This window comes from Mauremys reevesii, linkage group 1, assembly GCF_016161935.1.
Source record: "Mauremys reevesii isolate NIE-2019 linkage group 1, ASM1616193v1, whole genome shotgun sequence".
NCBI lineage: Eukaryota > Metazoa > Chordata > Testudines > Geoemydidae > Mauremys > Mauremys reevesii.
In genome coordinates this window covers 321,725,735-321,747,625 of record NC_052623.1, presented here as the reverse complement: position 1 = coordinate 321,747,625, position 21,891 = coordinate 321,725,735, and the positions used below count along the sequence as shown (strand labels likewise).

General features: G+C 43.1%; 1 protein-coding gene across 8 annotated transcripts in view; it reads right to left on the bottom strand.

Moving 5' to 3' along the window:
* Positions 1-21,891, bottom strand: part of PLXNB2 (plexin B2) — a 334,226-nt gene that overhangs the window by 220,075 nt on the left and 92,260 nt on the right. For 4 of the 8 annotated variants that reach the window (XM_039511911.1, XM_039511906.1, XM_039511917.1 and 1 more), the window contains one exon: positions 4,039-4,209. The exons of 1 other annotated variant lie outside the window; for it this stretch is intronic. The gene's annotated coding sequence lies outside the window, so the exon portion shown is untranslated. The remainder of the gene's footprint in view (positions 1-4,038; positions 4,210-21,891) is intronic. 3 more of the 8 variants (XM_039511929.1, XM_039511940.1, XM_039511923.1) reach the window with 1 other exon arrangement.

Genomic DNA, 21,891 nt, shown 5'->3' with positions numbered 1-21,891 from the left:
ACACCAGTGGCGGGCAACCTGTGGCCCATCAGGGTAATCCACTGGCGGGCTGAGAAACAGTGTTTACATGGACTGTCTGCAGACATGGCCCCCGCAGTTCCCAGTGGCCATGGTTCACTGTTCCTGGCCAATGGGAGCTGCAGAAAGCAGCACAGGCCGCAGGGCGACGTGCTGGCTGCCGCTTCCCACATTATATATTAATTTTACAGCATTTCAAAGCTTTTCTTTTTTTTGATGAAGTAGTGTATACATAAAACCAGACAGGACAACCTATAAACCCTTGAAAAAAATACAGATTTACACAATTCATACAACTGCTACAAAATTAGACCAAAAAATAATACACAGAAGTCCTGATTCAGTACTGTCTTGCACTTTGCATTGTAATTTACACAAGTGCAATGTGGATGCAACATGATGCCATTCTGATTTGGTGACATTTTATACACACTTTGCACAGGTGAAAATAACCTATAACATGCAAGGCGGTGGAGAATCAGCCTTCTAAACTCATTTCTCTCTCCTTTGAGCTTTTTTTTTTTTTTTTTACTGTCAATAAGAATGAGACTAGTTAATGTTCACATTTACTATCCTACAGATCCCTTAGAGTAATGAGAGACATTCTGAATCCCTATCCAGACTACTGACTATGGATTTTTATTACTTAACACACATTATAAAAAGCACAGGTATGCCCATCTCTCCTTTCAAGGAAGGGATCTCAACAAAAAACAGTTATCAGCTCAGTTAAGGCTTCTGAAAAAGTAAAAAATTAACCTCTTCAGCCCAGCTATTATCTGGAACTTGCATATTAATTCTGGTAATGGTCAAATTTTTTAAAATGTGAGCCTTTACAATGGCTAACTTCAATCAGATGGAATGTTTTCTATGCTTAAAATATTCTTCTGTAATCAGAGAAACCAGGGGCCACCCAATGAAATTAATAGGCAGCAGGTTTAAACACAAACAAAAGGAAGTACTTCTTCACACAACAATCAGCCTATGGAACTCGTTGCTAAGAGATGTTATGAAAGCCAAAACTATAACTGGATTAAAAAAAAAATTAGATAAATTCATAGAGGATGGGTCCACCAATGGCTATTAGCCAAGATGATCAGGAATGCAACCCTACGAATCGAGTGTCCCTAACCCTCTGATTGCCAGATGTTGGGACTGGACAACAGGGGATGGATCATTTGAGTGCCCTGTTCTGTTCATTCCCTTTGAAGCCTTTTATATTGGCCACTGTCGGAAGACAGGACACAAGGTTACATTGACCACTGATCTGACCCAGTATGGCCATTCTTATGTTCTTATCAGATGGGTCAACAAATCCAGAAAGGTGTCAGATTTAGATAATTATTCCCAGACATAATTTTTATCTTGCAAGGGTCCATGAAAGTCAGAAAATGTGGAGCTAGAGCTGAACTACTACTCCATAGTACCCTGGTATCATGGCTCAGAAAATAGGCAGATCCCTTACTTTGGACAAATATAGGATTAGGACTGGAAGTGAGGAAGATCTCTTACTTGACCTGACTGAAAACAACAAGGAAAATTTTAGCTTCAGAGAATGTAATTACACTAGCTGGAATTCAACCATGACATGAAGGTCAATACTTCCCACTCTGACAGTAGAGAACAACAGATCTTTAAATGGCCATGAAATAGATTTTACATTCCATTATTTGACCTAGTACTGTGACATGGAGTGATTTAACTCCAAGCACTTAAGTTTACTAGTCTCTGACTTTAAAACAGAGCATTAACACTTTTCAGTTGGGTTCCTGCTTTGAGCAGGGGGTTGGACTAGATGATCTCCTGAGGTCCCTTCCAACCCAGATATTCTATGAAAACTTCACTTTTTTAAAACTAAAAAAAGTGTTTGGCGAGATGCCCACTACATTAAACAGTTTTAAAAAACAAAAACCACAGCATGCAGCATAGTTTAAAAATATCACAAGAAAATCAATCATGTACTAACATTCACCTTATTCTGGACACTCTTGCCAACATACACACATACACTTGCACTTTAGACAGGGCCGGTGCAACCATTTAGGCGACCTAGGCGGTCGCCTAGGGTGCTGGGATTTGGGGGGCGCCATTTTCTTCGGCAGCGACCGTGGCAGCCGGATCTTCGGCCGTCCCGGTCATCGCCGGCATTTAGGCGGAGGGAGCTGGGGCAAGGGAGTGCGGGGAGGGCCGCCTGCAGCAAGTGTGTGTGTGGGGGGGGAACTCTCCGCCCCAGCTCACCCCTGTCCCGCCTCCTCTCCAAGCACGCCATGGCTGCTTCACTTCTCCCGCCTCCCAGGCTTGTGGCGCCAATCAGCTTAGGCGCCGCAAGCCTAGGAGGCGGGAGAAGTGAAGCAGCAATGGTGTGCTCGGGGTGCTCATGCTCGTGCACGGAGCAGGGGTGAGCTGGGGTGGGGGTGCCTCAGGGCGGAGGGTGGGAGGTGGGGAGCTGCCACAAGGGGGGCACCTCAAGGCGGAGTGGGGGAGCTGCCATGGGGGGGTTGCGCCTCAGGGCGGGGGCGCGCACAAGGTGGAAGTTTCGCCTAGGGCGCAAAATATCCTTGCACCGGCCCTGACTTTAGACCAATTAAAATAGTGGCTGCTCTAAAACTCTTTCCTACACTTAGAGAGAAAAAATATCACACACATCTGATGATTTTTTATAATCAGCCCATGCATTTTCAATTCACTCTGCTGATCAGGTATCTGTAAAATTATATGCAGATTTCTTCTAGTTCGTAGGGGGAAGTTTAAAATTGCATTGCACCATCTGTACAAAAAAAAAAAAGATAGCTGACATGCAGCCAGTTATCAGCTTAGTGAGAGATGCAAAATTAGGAAAAATGGCCTAAGTGATCTTTAATAAGCAAGTGTATCTTTCTGTTTTACTCTTGTTTTCTTCTCCATTTTGTTGTGTTATAATGTCTTTCAAGTTAACGCAGGAGATATTTAAGAGAGACTTTTTAAGAAGGCTAGGTCTGTTATCTTTGAAAAAGTATCACTTATGGACAAGTATTACTGGTAAGAAGAGATCAACATTTGAGCTACACAACTGATAGGAAAATACTTACAAACCTCATTTCTCTCACGTTGATGCAAAACCTGCTGGAAGTCAGAACTTGCAGGAATGGTCAAAATGTCTGGCAGGCTCTCTTTACATGGTTTCAAGTCAGTTTGCAAGTAAAAGATTCATCCAAAGCCATGTATGTGCAATCTATTAATCTCAACAGTAACCTTATGTCTCTTAAGACAATGTTCCTCAATGTCCGGTCCATGGCCTAGTGCCAGTCCCTGAGATCTCCCTGACACAGCTTAGGAAGGAAGCAAGCCAGTCCATGGCATCAAAAAGATGGACAAACCCTGTCTTAAGACACTTCACAATGAAGCAAACTCACAGTGGGAAGAAGAGACTTTGACTGCAGTCTCTGCTATGATTCCTGCCAAACCAGTGTTCACTAATCAATGTGAGCAAGCTTGATAGAAAGAACAATCCTAAATCTATTTGTTCGCCCCCAGGGACACAGTCATAATGCCACACTTACAAGAATCACTGGAGTCATACTGTCTGTTTAAGTCCCTTACAGGAGACTCAGAATGAAAGCAAAGAAAAACAGGGTTAACACATTTACACGTTATTAGGTTGTAGTATGTTGCTGATGTTGGCACAAACCTGTTCTAGTAAAACATTCCCTCCATACATAGATTTATGGATACTGGAACCACTACCACTTGTTTGGTTTTTAAACACTACCCCTTCCAAAAAATCAACTCTTACAAGTTGTTCTCCATTAATAGCAATAAAAATCTACTGTTGGCTCCAGTAGCATTTGGTGGCTAGGAACATACATCAACTGTATTAGTCTTTGATCACTAGATGAGCATTTGAAGCGGACAGAACAGATGGGGGAAATGTGATTTGTAGTTTGCTTAGAAAAAAGTATACGTTATATAAATTGACAAGGAACATAGCACGCTACTTTCCATTTAAAGCATATATTTAATATATTAGAAATGTGTGCTTACCTGAAAATAAACACTGCAGCACTGTGTAGAATATGATAATATGCTCCAGCTAGGAATAAGGAAGGAAATGGGATGGTGTAAGTATCTGGCCTTTTAGAAAGGTTTTTCAGCTGAATGCCGATGAGCCAAAACAAGCCCTGGAACAAAGCCTTGGCCTTGTGATCAGCCTACCTGTAAGGGGGAAAAAAGGAATACTTAGGGTATGTCTACACTACAAGAGTAGTTCGATTCAACTTAATTCGAATTTGTGGAATCGACCTTACGAAGTCGAATTTGTGTATCCACACTAAGGACACTAATTCGACTTTGTGATTCCACACTAACGGGGCCAGCGTCGACTTTGGAAGCGGTGCACTGTGAATTAACTGAAGATGAAAACTAAGGAAAAAAATTCTAGCTCCTTACATAGGTAACCTCCAGGAAGAATTTTAAAATTATTACTATGCTTCATGGCATTATAAAGCTTGCTAGTATTTGCTGTATAAAATGAACTATTTTCTCAGTAACACTTTAAGCGTCACAGACAATTATATCAGGGTGCATTTTTAAATTAAGAACAAAAATCCATCTCTCTTAGTTCTCATATCATATACAGCTGTCACACCAAGGGCTTACAGGAAATTGAATCAGCAATGCTCCTCTTATCCCTGGCTTGCAACACTGCTCTCAGTAATACTTCTGTTCCACCCTGTGGCAAGACAAAGGGCAAGAGACTCAGGGGTCACTCACAAACCTACATAATGGCACACAGAAAGCTAACGAGTCATTGAGCTTTGCCCTGGCTTGATATTTTACTCAAACTGAATTATTAAACTGCTTTTTGGCAGGTTTATTAAGCACTTAAAAGCCTCCTTTCTGAAGAGACACTCAGAAAAAAAGGTCCTCATGAACCCTTTTTGCAATCCTTAGACAACTAATATATTTATGTTTCATTAAAAAAAGCATATGAAGAGCTTGTGCAGTGCAGAAAGAACCTGTAAGTACCTCTTTTAGAGAGGAATGGATGGGTCATTTTTTCTAACTCTTCCCCTTCCCTTCTACTGCAAGTGTCTCAAATGTCTCTAGGGCCTGGTCTACACTATGCGTTTAAACCGGTTTTAGGAGCGTTAAACCGATTTAACGCCACACCTGTCCACACTAAGAGGCCCTTTATATCGATATAAAGGGCTCTTTAAACCAGTTTCTGTACTCCTCCCCAACGAGAGGAGTAGCGCTAATATCGGTATTACCATATCGGATTAGGGTTAGTGTGGCCGCAAATCGACGGTATTGGCCTCCGGGCGGTATCCCACAGTGCACCACTGACCGTTCTGGACAGCAATCAGAACTCTGATGCAGTGGCCAGGTAGACAGGAAAAGCCCCGTGAACTTTTGAAATTCATTTCCTGTTTGCCCAGCATGGAGCTCCGATCAGCACGGGTGGCGATGCAGTCGGAAATCCAAATCCAAAAAGAGCTCCAGCATGGACCGTACGGATGTGATCGCTGTATGGGCAGGCAAATCTGTTCTATCAGAGCTCCGTTACAGAAGATGAAATTCCAAAGCATTTTTAAAAAAATCTCCAGACAGAGGCCACAGCAGGGACTCAGCACACTGCTGCATGACAAACATAACGGAAAGCCAAAGAATCAAATGGACGCTCATGGCGGGAGGGAGTGGGGACTGAGGACTCAAGCTATCCCACAGTTCCTGCAGTCTCCAAAAAGCATTTGCATTCTTGGCTGAGCTCCCAATGCCTGTAGTGTCAAACACATTGTCCGCGGTGGTTCAGGGCATAGCTCGTCAATTTACCCCCCTCACTGATCCCCAGAAGTAAAAGGGAAAAAAACCCTCTCTTGACTCTTTTAAATGTCACCCTATGTGTACTGAATGCTGCTGATAGACACGATGCTGCAGCAGTCAACGGCAGCATCCTCGCGCCCCCCCCCCATGGGTGGCTGATGGTACAATATGGCTGATATCCATCGTCATCATCAGCCTTGTAGCAGATGGTGCAGTACAAAAGGGCTGGTATCTGTCATCATCAGCCCGTGAGTGCTCTTGGCTGGCCTCCGGTGAGGTCGGCTGGGGGCACCTGGATAAAAAACTCCTGATCATTCCCAGTAGATGGTACAGTACGGCTGGTAACCATCTTCATCATAGCAACAGGGGGCTGAGCTCCATCAGCCCCCACCCTTCACGTGTAAAGAAAAGATTCTGTTCTGCCTGGACTATCATAGCAGCGGGATGCTGGGCTCCTCTCCCCAACACTGCTTAATGTCCTGTCTGGACTATCATAGCAGCTGGAGGCTGCCTTCCCCTCATATCTCACTAACAAGTCACTGTTCCTTATTCCTGCATTCTTTATTACTTCATCACACAAATGGGGGACACTGCAACGGTAGCCCAGGAAGGCTGGGGGAGGAGGGAATCAACAGGTGGGGTTGTTGCAGGGGCACCCCCTGTGAATGGCATACAGTTCATCATTTCTGCGGGATCTGACACGGAGCGGCTGTGCTCTCTGGTTCTCTGATACACTGGTTCTCTAGTACACTTGCCCCATATTCTAGGCAGGACTGATTCTATTTTTAGATACCGTAAAGGAGGGATTGACTCGGGGAGTCATTCCCATTTTTGTCTTTTGCGCCCCCGGCCGATCTTAGCCAGGGGCATCTATGACAGCAGCAGATGGTGCAGCACAAAAGGACTGGTAACCATCATCTCATTGCCAATTTACAACGGCATGGTAGATGGTTAGCAGCCGTTCTGTACCATCTCTGCTGTCATGCAAAAGCAAATGAATGCTGCTGTGTAGCGCTGCTGAATCGCCTCTGACAGCGGCATCTAGTACACATACGGTGACAGTGACAAGAGGCAAAACAGGCTCCATGGTTGCCATGCTATGGTGTCTGCCAGGGCAATCCAGGGAAAAAAGGGCGCGAAATGATTGTCTGCCATTGCTTCCCCGGAGGAAGAAATGACTGACGACATTTACCCAGAACCACCCACGACAATGATTTTTGCCCCATCAGGCACTGGGCTCTCAACCCAGAATTCCAAGGGGTGGGGGAGACTGCGGGAACTATGGGATACCTACGGAATAACTACCCACAGTGCAACGCTCCAGAAATCAATGCTAGCCTCGGACCGTGGACGCACACCACTGAATTAATGTGCTTAGTGTGGCCGCGTGCACTCGATTTTAAACAATCTGTTTTACTAAACCAGTTTATGTAAATGCGGAATAATCCCGTAGTGTAGACGTACCCTAGTATTAGAAATGTTAAGAAAACAAAGAGTGCACATTCACTTTCAAATTCTAATCTAATCATGTTTTGCTAGCTGTGCTCAAGAGCACCGATGCTACATAGGGAAGGACAGACATGTTACAGCTACAGGAAGCGTTGATTTTGTCCAGATTCTACTAGCTTGAGATTATTGCACATTGTTATTGGTCTTGGGTTACACAGACCAAAGTTTGCAGACTGGTCCAATATAACTGTTTTGTACTATCAAATTCTATAATGGTATTGCAGTGTTTGTAGGTTGAGTGTTAATTAGAAACAGTTGCAGAGATCCAGAAGTCTGATGACAGACTATCAGATTTTTTTCTATCCCATACGCATTTACTCAGATTGTTATTACCCAATGTACAGTAAATCTATAGTAAGGGTTTTTTAAAATTCACTTTAAGTATCAGGCAAGAATGGTCTCAAAATTGGTAACTACTGCAACATACTCCACTATTACATATGTTTTCTGCACAGAAATTCACAGGTACGGGAGCTCCGAAATGTATCCATTATAATGCCATACTTGTGTATTATGTGGAAAATACATAGGAAATTGGCCAATAGTTGTTCATGTCAAGTCAACATGAGCTAATAACCCCTGCTGGGGGGGGGGGGGGGGGGTCTACGCTGGTGTTACTTATCAAGGCCTGAATCTAACCCTGTAGCCTCAATTAAAAGATCATGTAGGTAACAGGACAAATTGATAATTAATCAAGAGAAGAAAGAACTATTACAACTGACAACCACTGTCACCCATGCCCTTGTTTTCCTTTTATAATTATAAGGATTTGCCATGTCAGCGATCACTGCAACATGTCTTAGACCAGCTCTCTCCTATTATTCCAACTGGGTAGGTAAAGGTCATTGCCATGCTAGCACTTATTACATTTTACAGTCAATTGAGAGCATTTACAAGCAGGAAAAAAAAACCGTTAACACTGAGCATACTTTGAAAAGCAATAGAGCTTTCCTCTTTCCATAGAGTCTTGTGTGTTATCTCCGATATAAACAAAGCCCAAATATGAAACAACCTAATAAGCCAAATTCCAGTGGGTATTTGTTTCTGTCATCCAGTTCCATATTCTATTTGCATACAAACAATCATACTGGATTTGCCTCTGTCTCATGGCTGCAACAAGTCATCGTGAGTCAGAAGTAAGGAAACAGACATTATATATAGTTAAGTTCTCAAAATGAATGCACACAGAAAAGTGATAAGACAAAACACCATATCACCTGCAGGCAAACACTTTTCACAAAGCGATCACTCCAGGTCTTCAAAGGAAACCCACACAAAAGATGAGCTTGGGAATTTAAATTCCTGGTTCTGCTAGACACTAAAAACTGTGGACTAAACAGACACATTGGTTTTAAGGCTCATTACAATTTGTAATTCATTCTTCTGCCTGCTGTTAATTACTCACTTCATTTTAAGTAGTCTCCTACATGAACAAACCCTTTATGCTTAACAATCTGTCCTGACTTGTACTTAACTCAGGCACTCTGGTTATCTTCCCCAGACCTGAAGAGCTTTATGAAGCTCAAAAGTTTATCCCTTCCATCAGCAGAAGTTGTCCAATAAAAAAAATATTAACTCACCTACCTTCTTTCTCTTTATTAAGAAACAACCCACTTAATTCTTAGGCTGTCTACCCTACAAAGCTAAGTCGATTTAAGTTACATCGACATACAGCCACCACTGTAATTAAACCGCTACTGCACGTCCACACTATGGTCCTTGTGTCAGCAGAGCACATCCACAGTAGTAGCTCTTCCATCAACAGAGAGAGCAGTGCACTGTGGGTAGCTATCCCATTGTACAACTTGCCACAAGGTGTTTTGAGAAGGGTTTGCAATGCCCCATGGGAGCAGGCTCAGTATCACATGATGCGAGTTTCTCAGTCCCATCATTCCATGGGCATCCTAAGTTTCCAGCTGCTTTTCAACTGCCCTGGTAACGTGCAAACCAGCCATCTGTGTGAGGAAAGCATGGATCCTGCACTGCTCTTCAGTACTGCATTGTGCGTTATGAACACAAGGCTGTAAGAAGAGCTGGGGGGAGGGGCTAGGCTATTCACCACCCTGACCGTAGTCCCGTCCTTGTAGAAGCAGCATATCAGCAGCTCTGCACCAGAGCAACTATTTGCTTCCCCTTGCTTTCTATTATGCCTGCTGCAGCTCTGAGTTTTACAAGGCACAGCTGTGTCTCCCTATTGTAGCCCATCCCTCTATGCCCCAGCAAGTTCCTGCAGCTGGAGTGGAGCTGTGACTGCACATCCTCCTCTCCCAACAGACCCACGAGATCCACCATCTCCCATGCACTCCAGGCAGGAGTGCATTTGCTGTGTGGAGCCGGCATGCTCAGCTGGGCAGCTGCTATATGAGCTCTCCACACTGAGCAAACAGGAAGAGCAAGTTCAAAACTTCCCAGGGCTTTAACAGGGGAGGGGCATTCATCTGTGTACCTGGCTGCAGGGCAGCAAAGTTCAAAACTGTGACCAGAACCAGGGATTTGGAGCTGTGCTCCGGCTCCATTCCAGCTCCAGGCAAAATCCTGCAGCTCTACTGCTCCGGATCTGCTCCGGGCTCCGCTCCAAAGCCCTGACCAGAACAGTCACGGTGGGCGCTGTGAGATACCTCTAGAGTGACCAGACAGCAAGTGTGAAAAATCGGGGGGGTGCGGGGTTGGGAGGGAGTAGGAGCCTATATAAGAGAGAACCAAAAATCAGGACTGTCCCGATTTTATAGGGACAGTCCGGTCACCCTAGATACTTCCTGGAGGCCACTTAGGGCGACAAACAATGCAGTGTTTACACTGACACTGTGTTGCTCTAAGTATGATGCCCTAAGCACTATGCTTCTCATCCAGGTGATTTTATTATGTCAGAGTAGCAGGCGAGTTAAAGCTGCAGGAGGAGCACTGCCATGCATACAACTCCATTAGTTAGGTTGAGGTAAGCTGCCTTATGTCAACAAAGCCGTGAAGTATAGACATTGCCCTATAGCAGTGGTGTGCAACCTGCGGCCCGTCAGGGTAATCCGCAGAGAGAGAGAGAGAGAGTTTGTTTACACTGACCATCTGCAGGCACGGCCGCCCGCAGCTCCCAGGGACCACAGTTCGCCGTTCCTGGCCAATGGGAGCTGCGGGAAGCAGCGAGGGCCACAGGGACATGCTGGCCGCCGCTGCTTCCCACAGCTGCCATTGGCTGGAAACGGACAACTGCAACCACTGGGAGTTGGGAGTGGCTGTGCCTGCTGACGGTCAATGTCAACAGTCTCATGGCCCACCAGCGGATTACCCTGATGGGCCACGTGTGGCCTGCAGGCTACAGGTTGCTCACCACTGCCTTAGAGTCTCTTGGAAGTACAAGTCTTCAATACTCCTTACTCCAAATGGTAGATTGTTAGTAACTGCTGATTAATTATATATCCCTTCTACACACCGGAGATCTAGCCTTCACTTCTAACTACCACAGGCAAATGAAGGTGCATGGGTCTGCAACTGTATGCAAAGTATGCTAACACTGTACATTGCATAATTGTTCTGTGAATTTTAGATCCCGAGCACAGAACAAAAAATACTTCAGGATGCTCTCTTTGAAACTCATTTTCCATTATTGTTTGTTTTGTTTTCAATCAGCATGTTTCTGGGTGCCAATGGTGGGGGACGCGAGGGAAAACCTTCGTTTTCCTGACTATCAGCTGCTGCCCTCTGAATACACATTGTACATTGGGGGCTGAGGGGTGGGGAAGAGACCTATTGTAAAATAATGCCTTTTAAACAGTCCACAAGCCCTTTGTGATTTACAAGCGGCCAATGTGTTGGATGAATTCAGCAGCTGGGAAGCCAACAGCTCTGCCCTCATTCAAAGGTTTGAAGCAACCATTCAGAATTAATATAGGGCCTCAGAGGATATGGCGATATCTAGCTTAAGAACTTATAAAAACCAGCATTTCAGCCAACAAGATTCTTGGTTCTAAAAGCTCTTTCATACTCCCAACTCCCTAATTCAAAACATCAAGAGAGTCAGCTCATAGCAGAAGCTGAACGCCAAACTGTACAGTGTGTGTGTCAAATACAGCCGCTGAACAAGCTTCAATTTACACTAATAATTGTCATTGGAAAAGAAAAAAAATAATTGTATATTTGTTAGAAAAGAACCATTTCCAGACATTTAGCATAGGCAGGAGAATAGTCACAAACAGCTTCTTGGCTCGGTGGGTACCGCGAGCGGGTGGTAAATGAGAGTGTTGCAGAGAGGACACTTATTCTTCAGAAAAAGAAGGTGGGGGAGAGTGCTAAGATAGGCACCCCGATGGCTTCAGATTTATGCAGCCACACTGATGTCAGTCTAGAAGTAGGTGATCATTATGCAGGCCCAGCTGCAGGGGTGTGTGCACTGTTGTCTGGAAAAATTAGAAGGCTAGCAATGAAATATAAAGAAGGGGAAAATGACAGTGAGTGAAAACCCCATGATAAACCCACTTAGGCTCTCCTCCCCCCAGGACCGAAGATGAAGCCTAATCTCGTTGGCATATATTCTGGCTGAAATTCAATTCCACGTACCCCGCATTTTCTCCCCCCCCCCCAAGCTCACACTTTCAATGCCCTACAGAAAAAAAAAAAGAGATAACAGAGCCCTTTGTTTATTAACGGTATAAAGCACTATGTAAGGTTCATGTTTAAAAAAATGTTTAGATGCAGAATTATAGCATCTGCTGTTTATTTTCCCCCAGAACACTATGCTCCTTATTTGAAAGGAATGATAAAATTCAAGATAAATATATTACTGTGCAGAGATGGCATTTCAATGTCCTCTGTTAGAGGAGCCTTTGTGGATATTTTAACTGGGAAGTTACTTCCTTTTGGCTTCTTTGCACACTGGGGATGACCTCGTCACCAATGTCATAACGTACTTTAAGGCTGGGGCCTTTCCCAGAGTCTACTCTCTTTGTGAAATTATCTGAATGCATTTAAGTGCTTTTGATCAGAAAGACTGTCATCTATGACAGAGCACCTTCTTTGTGTAAATACTTCAGAAAGAAATCACTTATGTTCAAATACCTCCTGAGGGTGAAAGAGGACATGACAAAAATGTTATGCTTGGACCTATTGCTCTCTGTGTGTGTTGGTTATCAGGTGCCTTTAAGACGACTTTTCACTACCATGGGGCAAAACAGCTAAGACCTGTGTCTAAGGGAATTTTCCCTCTCCTGGTCTTGACACCTCATCAATTATTGGGAGTGAACCACATCCACCCTGAACTGGCCTTGTCATCACTGATTCTCCACTTGTAAGGTACTGTTTTCTCTTTATGTGCCAGTATATTTATGCTTGTATCTGTAATTTTCACTCCATGCATCTGAAGCGGTTTTTTTACCCACGAAAGATTATGCTCAAATAAATCAGTTAGTCTTTAAAGGTGCCACCGGACTCCTCGTTGTTTTTGTCTAAGGGAAGCTTCTCGGGAAGTCAGTCGAGGTCTGCTTAACTTCTGGTCACAATTTAAGACCGTTTTTCCCTTTATTTATGCAGGCCAGGAAGTGGAATACCTCAAATATTTCTAGCCTTGTTAATGAAAACAAAGCTGAGTCAGATGCCTGGCTCTTGCTGGCATGAATCAGCCATGAGGCGTGGGGAGAGGATAGGGAAGAAAAGGGAAGTAGGGATCTTGCAATGGCTGTCACAAGCCCTTTGTTAAAAATCACACCACCAAAACTGAAGGGGAAGCTCAGGGTGATTTTTTTTTCTGTAGCCCCTATTAGAATTCACTCCTGATCTGGATACAACTACTGAGTCTGCCTAGGCAGAGATATTTATCCCTAGAGTTCACCAAATTACTTCTGAGGAGCTTTGCTTTAGAATGCACAGGATTGTGCCAAAATGGCAGGTATTTTAAAAATATTCCCCTGGTGGACAATACCCCCGACCCTTCATCTCAAAATACACACATTGTCCCAGGTACTCTCAATATACTTGGGATATTTTTCCAGGAATAAAAACAAACATTGCCCAGTTAGCTAGCACACCGAATGCAGGCTTATTTGCCCAGTGAGGATTTCCTTCAGTGTTAGCTTCCTGGATATGGTTATGAGAAGTGTTTTTGTTTACAAGGGAAGGGGCAAGGGGCCGGGAAATGAACAACAATTCCTCATTGCAGCTCTCTGCCAAAAAACAATTCCCCTCCCCCCCCCACGCCCACACACCCAATTTATCATTTGGTAATGGGAAAAAATGTTTGACGGAGCCCTTGTTAAGATATTGGCAGCACATTACTGTGGGTTCAGAAGGTTTAATTTCAAAAATGCAGATCCGCCTCTCCCAATTTTCCTCCCGGTTACATTATCTTTAAAGTTTCAGGGAGATTTGGTCTATGCAAGCATCATGAGATTTCAGATTAAGCAGCACTGACCCAGATTCTCCAGTGTCTGGTACCTTGTCCAATCATTTTACACCTGTACTAAGAAAATAGAAGAGTCATCAGACAGAAGTGGAAACAGGAAAAGCTGAGAATTCTTAAGCTACAAGAACAAACTGGCAGATTGCTGACAAGCCACTGGTAATTTAAAGGCACCACAGTATCTATGTTCCCCTCCAAGGGAAAGCAAGGACAAGCAGAACACATCCAGTATCGATGCTGGAAATGCAGTTCACATTAAGGTATCAGATATATTCTTATAGAAAGGGAAAAGGCAAAATATTTATCTAAATTTGAAAACAGCACAGGGTCTTGAGTTAATTTAAAATTCAATTTTAGTTTATAGCATTAGGAGAGAGGATAAAAGCCCTTTGTACCATGGATTGTAAATTAAAATCCTAAGCAGGTCTGGTCTGTCAGCTGATTGTGACAGTGTTACAGCTATAAAGCCAGACTCTGGGCACTTCCTTTAGAAGATTGAACTATGAGGCTCTAGTGAACTATGTTGGGAGAAGTTTAATTTACTATAGCCTAAGGCAGGTGAAATTTACCTTTTCCTTATTCCATTGCTTAATATAAGGGGAGAGAACTTCTACAAAGGAAGAGAGGGGAGACATTTTTGCAAGTCACTGACAAGTAAAATGATAGTTCATCCAACAAACAGCTTCCTAAGAAAACGAGATGAGCCACCACTTCTGTCCACAAAGCAGCTCCCGATGACATCTGGCTCTCTTAAAAGAAAGTTTACTGAAGTTGATAAAGTACAGGGGGAAAAGTGTGTGCATTTTGCAAGAGGGCCAGGCTCTCCTCCCAGATTCTATGGTGATGATGGCCAGATAAGTACCAATATAGGGTACCTTATACACAAGCTATGACTACAAACATATTTGCAACCCTCCCAAGCAAGGTGCTTTTGACAGGGATGATACAAAACAGAACGGCCCAAGAATAAGGGCATCTTGGATTTAAGGGGCTGTTTCAGTGAGTGCTCATCAGCTATAGAACACCTCAGTGAAGGAGATCAGTCTGACCATGCTCAGGTCTAAATCTAAGCCCCGCCCCTGCTAATGCCATCCTTATGACCTCTTCCTATGACTGGCCAACCACAACTGGAAATACTATAGGAGAGAATGACGCAAAAGAAAATAAATACAAAAACAAACCAAACAGCCCAAAACAAGGACAGATGGGGAATTTTCTCCATTTAAGGCTCACTCAGTACTATTTTTGATTATGTATATAAATACAGTGTTTAAATAACAGTGATAAGCACCTTGCGAACACTTAGGCCTGAATAGATAGATTAGCATCTCAGGGATTTTGTTTGTGAAAAATTTGCTTTTAATGGAAGATGTGTGTGACTTTAGTACTCAGGAGAAATCCAATCCAATATCCTAGGAGACTGAAATCCTCTTTTAACTGCACTGATATGCCACAGACAGCAACAAGGACAGCTCCCGCACACTGGTGCAATGTGCATTTATCTTGAAGAGGAGGGAGCACAAGAAGGTGTAGGGTTTGAATACAGCTGATTGGGAAGTGGATTTTAAAAAAAAGAGTGATTTTATCCAGACTCAGGACCCAAAAAAAGGTATCAAAATATCATAATGTCTCAGAAAGTGAAAAAGTTCCAAAAAAAATTTGCAAATGTTAAAATGAAATGTTTTGTTTGACACTATTTCGTTTTGATTTTTGGAACCCAAAAGCTTCACTTTTCTTATTGATTTTGGGATTTGGGGGTTCTCCTGCTTTGTTTTTTTTTCCTCCGCTTACTTTTTCCAGCTTCCTTCCCATTAGAAAGAATAGGAAGTAACAGGTGTGAAAGTGGGGACAAATGCCAGTTTTCACACCTGTTACTGTTTCCAGATTCTTCCAATTACGGTAACAGAATGTGTCAGAGTAAGTTTCCCTCCCATTTCATCATACTTTTTACCTTAGCATGTATTTTTGGACCTGCAGCCCTGAGGATTTTTTTAGTTATTTATTTATTTTTTTAATTCCTTTGCTTTCCTAGATGACACTTGACTTAATATGGAAACATTTGTTTTTCACCTAAACCTGCTCAGGCTTGCAAGGACATGATATGCTAACTCTGCCTCAATATTTACACAGTTGCTGTTAAGAAAATATTTATTAAAATCATTTACTTTGATGTACTCCTCTTCCCTTACTTCCCCTCCCGTAAAAAAACACAGAACAGCTGAAGGTGATGAGGAATTCTACTGATATTGTCACCACGCAAAGGCACAGGTCAAATGAAGTGGGTTTTTACAGTCTGGATCACCCATTTGGTACTAGGTGTGCAAAACAAGCCCTGCAATAGCTTAGGTTTGTGTGGAAACAAAGAAACTGCCAAAAGTGACTCAAGTAAACAACACACAAACACACACACCCCACAGCTGCTTTAAAAAAAAAGTGTCAAAACAGAACGGCCTGCACTCTTCCTGGGCTTCCCATTATACTAATAGTAAAAATGGTGAAGTATTTAAATCATTATTAAAATTCAACCAGCCTACCTGAGAAAGTGCCTGTCGCTAAAAGTCATGCAACACCAGTAAGGACTGCTGAAGCTGGAAATACCAACTGTCCCCTAGGTACAATCTGATGAAGCACTGGAAGGCCTCCAACTCCGGAATGCTCTTCCTCTCACTGAATGCCAGAACACATCTGTGGTATTCTCTGCAGGAGACTTGTGGATTGCTTTCTTTCCAAGCTTGTGGGGGGTTGGGAATGGATCGTTTATTGTATCTTGCCTGGCCTCCATTTAATATAGGCATATATGTTTTGTTAAGGTGAGCAGAGATCTTCAAATATGGCATAAACAAATGAGTGCTGAAGTCTTATTACAGAAAGACAACAGGATCATATGGTCAGAGCAGGTATCAAGCACTCTGACAGATAACTTGACTGTAATGGAATGGAAGTGGGAAGCAGGGGAAACTAAGAGGGCTTGGGGGTTTTAGACCTTTCATCTTATAAAAACTCCAAAGAGCTCCGTTTGCTTTTTTTTTTTTTTTAAATGTTTCAAACACTTTCTTTAAAGGTTTGGTTTGCATGCAGATGGATAAAGCGACTCCAAATGTCTTATCACTATGCAAAGAAGCTTTTATATTTTTTCCCCAAATAGGGAGTACTTTTTTCTAAAGCAAGATTCCTCAAATATACACTCAAGTCCTTTAAAGCCACTCTCTATTCCACAAAGTGATGTAACCTAATTGGAGTGCTGCTCATTTTCAGGCCTAGATCATTTAAAAATGATTGAGATTTAGGGTGCATCATTTTAATACAAATGGAGCACTTCATGAGATCAGGCTAACAAGGTTGTAGGAATTCACACTGTATACAGATTCAGAATTGGAAGGGATTTTGATAAAAACAGAAAGGCTGCTTTCCACAGTTCAGTGAGATGATTATAATTTTAGTCATTGTTGATAATATACTACAGTCATCATTTCAACATACCATTGCCGAAACATTTCAGTCCTTAAAATATTTCAACAGTCAACGAAATTCATATAGTCTCTGAGTCAGTTTTTCCACTTCTGCATACATACAAGACTCCCATTAAGAACCAATAGGAGTTAAGCATCCATGTCAAGGGAAGAACAAGCTCCTATGTTCCTACAGTTAAGAGTTTTATACAAGAAAAAAATCATTTTCATTGTTACACTTTCAAAGAGGGCAAAGGGTGTTCTATTGCATCTCACTAATCACTTATACACTAACTTTATCCACTGCTCCAATAAGCTGATACAATTTTTGTATCAAAGAGCCATATGTTCTCGTACTCAAAGTTTTTAAAAAAATCTAATGCATCCAGAGGTTAAGTTCCATTCACATGTAAAACTATGCAATTGCCTCTGCAGGCAACACGTCACAATCTAATAAAGCAACACTAATCTTGAACTGTTTTTCATACAGAAATGCAATAATTAACTTTAACAAAGAAATGTTATGCCATGTCTCCAATGCTCCATCAATGCATGGTTACTGTTAAACAGCTCTTTTTACAGAGCTATATATATTTTAATATTGTAGTGTAGGTTTCAGATCAAAAACTGCCATTACTCCTCATATTATCTTGATCTGTGAATTAATCTTGCTGACACTGTTGGTCAGGAGCTGCTGCTTTCGCCCCCCCGAAATAAAAATAGCGTGGAAAAGTCACTTGATATTTCCAGTTTCTCTACTATTAAAATTTAGAAAAACCCTTTCTGTCGATGTAGGAAGCATCTACATTACAGCACTAAAGCAGCAAAGCTACAGTGCTGCCACTGTAACTATGTAGTGTAGATATGCCCTGGGTTACCATGAGAGTCTTCCCAATCACAGAGGCACTGAATCTCCTTTTCCATAGATGGAGCCAGCTAAGAGGCTTTTTGAGATATTCTTTGGGTCTCCACTTTATCCCACGCATCTTTGACTTCTCTCCCTCTACTGAGAAGGCCATTATTCATCTTGCCTCTGACCTGGAAATGTAGCATGTGGTCTCAGAAGCAGATGTCAATGCTTCTCTTCGAGCCAAGTTACAAGAGGGTGGTCATTTATCATCAAACCTTCTGGAGCACAGCAGCTTCACATGCTAGACTGGGGGAGAGAGAATACCAAGGTTGCTCCCAACACAGGTCTAAGGCCATGCCATCTTGCCATGTATTAACAATCTAGGCTCAAGGTACATGAGAATCGTAAGGAAGGGGCACACTATTCCTTGAGTCAAAACGCTAGAACTAGGAGACAACACGTTATGACTGAATACTATTAGTCAAACTCAAATATACCCACACCTAATCTACTTCTGCAACTGAATTATTTCAAATGTACTAATTTAAAGCAGTTACATACTACTTTAATGGGTGCTACAGAACCCTCAAAACAAACAGGATTTAGGGGCTAAATGCTCAAAAGGAGTTATGTTCCTAACCTCATTTCAATGGAAATGAGGAGCCTAAAAGAAGTTGAGTAACTTCTTTTGAGCATTCAGCCCTAGATGTCTTCTCTATGCTGAACCCATGAGGAACTGTTGGGTGTTTGTATGCATATGCCCATCCATCCATCCATCCCTTTCATGACTCAAAGCACATTGTTGTCATTTAACATATGACTTCTTTGTAATACACAATGTGTCAGGAGATAATAAATAAGTCAAATAACCCTACTGGCTTTGATGAATGCATGAGGAAGTTCTCTCTGATAAAGATAGGGTGTAATCTGTTTAAACAGCTTGGGTTCAAAGCTGAAAGTTAAACAAAAATGAACAGTAGGTGTGTGTCTGCTGCTCGCTAATTTGATTTGGAAAAGACCCAAAGGGGTGGGGGTGAGGAGGAGAAATGTACCTAAGAAAATGTGTAATGCTTCAAAATAATTGGAATCATTTTGCCCATAAAGTCAGCGAAGGACATTCAGCACAGGAGTAAGTTTTAATTAACTTGTTCTTATTTATATTTGTAAAATCTGTAGCAGTTGCTGGTAAGGATACATTCAGGCAAATTTTCAATGAACCCGGAAGTGCCAAGAGGCTATCAGAGTAAACTAATATTTATTAAAATACAGTGGAGTCACATCTTACATGGGGGTTAGGTTCTAAAGTCAGCGTAGAGTCAAAATTACCCTTGAAAATCCCTTAAATCACCCATAAAGTACAGTATACAACCCTGTACAGTAATATGCATTAATGTATACAGTAATGTACAGTATAAGAGTACATATGCAAAATATAAATTTTACAGTACAGTATTTTTAATGAGAGAGAGAGAGAGAGAGAGAGAGAGACGGACGGACGGAAGAAAAAAAAGGAAAATAGTAAACCTAACCACTCACCATTCATACTGGATATTCTTGCTAGTCTACGACAATGACGACACTACTGGGGGGTCGCCAGGAGATGATGGGCCAAGCTCATCTGCTGCTGGTTGTTTTTTCTTGAAAAACATGGTGATCGGCAACTGTGTCACTGTTGTCTCTTGAGCTGCTCAAACATTTCTTGATACAGTCTCAAATCATTCGTAATACGTGTGATTTTGAGGCTTCGTTCCATAGAGGGATTGTATTCAGAAATTAAATCAGTCAAGTGTTTCGCTGCTTGGAACACTTCAGCAAATTTATGAAGATTCCAATTTGCTGGATCTTCCTGTTCATCGTCATCATCTTCGTCTTCTGTAGACGATTTTATCAGTTCCTCTAACTCTTCGTTAGTCAATGTTTCTCTATGGCTCTCAATTAATTCTTCAATTTCTTCCTCAAGGATGTCGATGAAGCCAGCACCACCCACTTGCCTGGCCACCTGAACAATGCGTTTCACTTCTTTGTCAATGGTCGGGAAAACCTTAAAATCATTCACACATTCTTTCCATGGGTTTCGCCAACATGCATTGACTGTTTCAGGCTTGATTGCATCCATTGCCTGTTTAATATAAGTGATGCAATCGGCAATGTTGAAGGACTTCCAACACTCCATCACATTAACATTGGGATCAGCATCCATAGCAGTAAGGATCCATAAGAACATAAGCCTCGTGTACGTGGCCTTGAAACAGCTAATGACGCCTTGGTCGAGAGGTTGGAGGATGGAGGTGGTACTGGGGGTGGGGAGAAAGACAACTTCAACGTCGTTATGCGCAAACCGAAGTGCCACAGGGTGGCCAGGAGCATTATCTACGATCAGCAAGACTTTAAAGTCAAGTCTTTTCTCTTCAAGGTACCGCTTGACCTCCGGAATGAAACACTTGTGGAACCAATCCAGGAATAATACTGCCGTCACCCAAGCCTTTTTATTTGATTGCCAGAACACAGGCAGGAGAGATTTTTGTTCTTGTCTTTTAGGGCATAGGGATTTGCAGCCCTGTAGAGCAAGCCCGTCTTTATTAAATGCCCAGCCGCATTGCCGCAAAACAACACAGTCACCTGGTCTTTAGCTGCTTTTGAAGCCAGGGGCTTGTCCTTCTGATTTCAAAATGAAAGTGCGGTTGGGCTTTCCCCCCCGCCCCCAGAAGAGCCCAGTCTTGTCAGGATTAAAAACTTGTTCCAGAACATAGCCCTTTTCGTCTATGGATTTTCTTTAATTGTTTGGGTATAGGCTTTTGCTGCCTCTTCATCAGCAGATGCAGCTTCACCAGTAGTCTGCACGTTTTCGAGGTTGAAGCGGTTCCTAAAACTGTTAAGCCAACCTTGGCTGGCTTTGAATTCCTTCTCATCAGAAGGCTGTCCCTCTTCAGTGGGAGGTTTGAACAGTGCATAAAGGCTAAGAACCTTTTCTCACAACATGTTGCCATGGATAGGCACACGTTTACAGTTCATGTCTTCCAGCCATAAGTTTAATGCCTTTTCAGTCTTCACTAAAGTCTTATCATGCACCTGGTTCGTCACCTTAACAGTTATTGGAGCACTTGATGCCCCAGCTTGACAAATTTCTCTCTCGAATCTTGATGGTATGGATGCTAGATTCGTTGCGGCCATATTTACACGCCACATTGGAGACCAACATACCATCTCTCAATAAGTCCAACACAGCCAGTTTTTCCTCCAGCATTGGAACAGATTCGCTGTTTCTTCAGTTGAGCACCCGATGAAGTAGTTGGCTTGCGTTTAGGGGCCATGTTGCATGCAAAATACGTATCTTTAAACACTAAAATCATACTCAGCACAGTGAGATGCTCACACTCTGAGAGGCACGCAGGAACTGAGACCAACTGAGGGAACAGCAGATTCACGTCTCCCATCTCACGCTCACTCTGGGGCATACGCTCATTGCACGCATATACACCTCTACCCCGATAGAACACGGGTTCTCATACAAAGCGGTAAAGCTCTGACATGCTTCTCTGAGCAGCATGTTAAGGGTGCCGGGCCAGGCCGGGGTGGTTCGATAAAGAGCAAAGGGTCTCGGGGGCGGTCAGGGGCTCCCCTCTTTCCAGGGTCTGGGGGGCGGGAGCTGTGGGAGGGCACTTTTGGGGGCCCCACATCCCAGAGTGGCCCGGGGGATGGGGGGGGGGGCATGGGAGCAGCCCGCTCTGCTTCCATCGCCCCGGCCCCAGCCGTGTCGCTCGGGGGAGGAGGTTTGGGGGAAGGGATCCCCCCCGCACTCACCAGCAGCGGAGCAGCCTGGCCCCAGCCCGCTCCACTCCACCAGCTCCCAGCCGTGGCGCTCCACTTCCCACCGCAGGTGA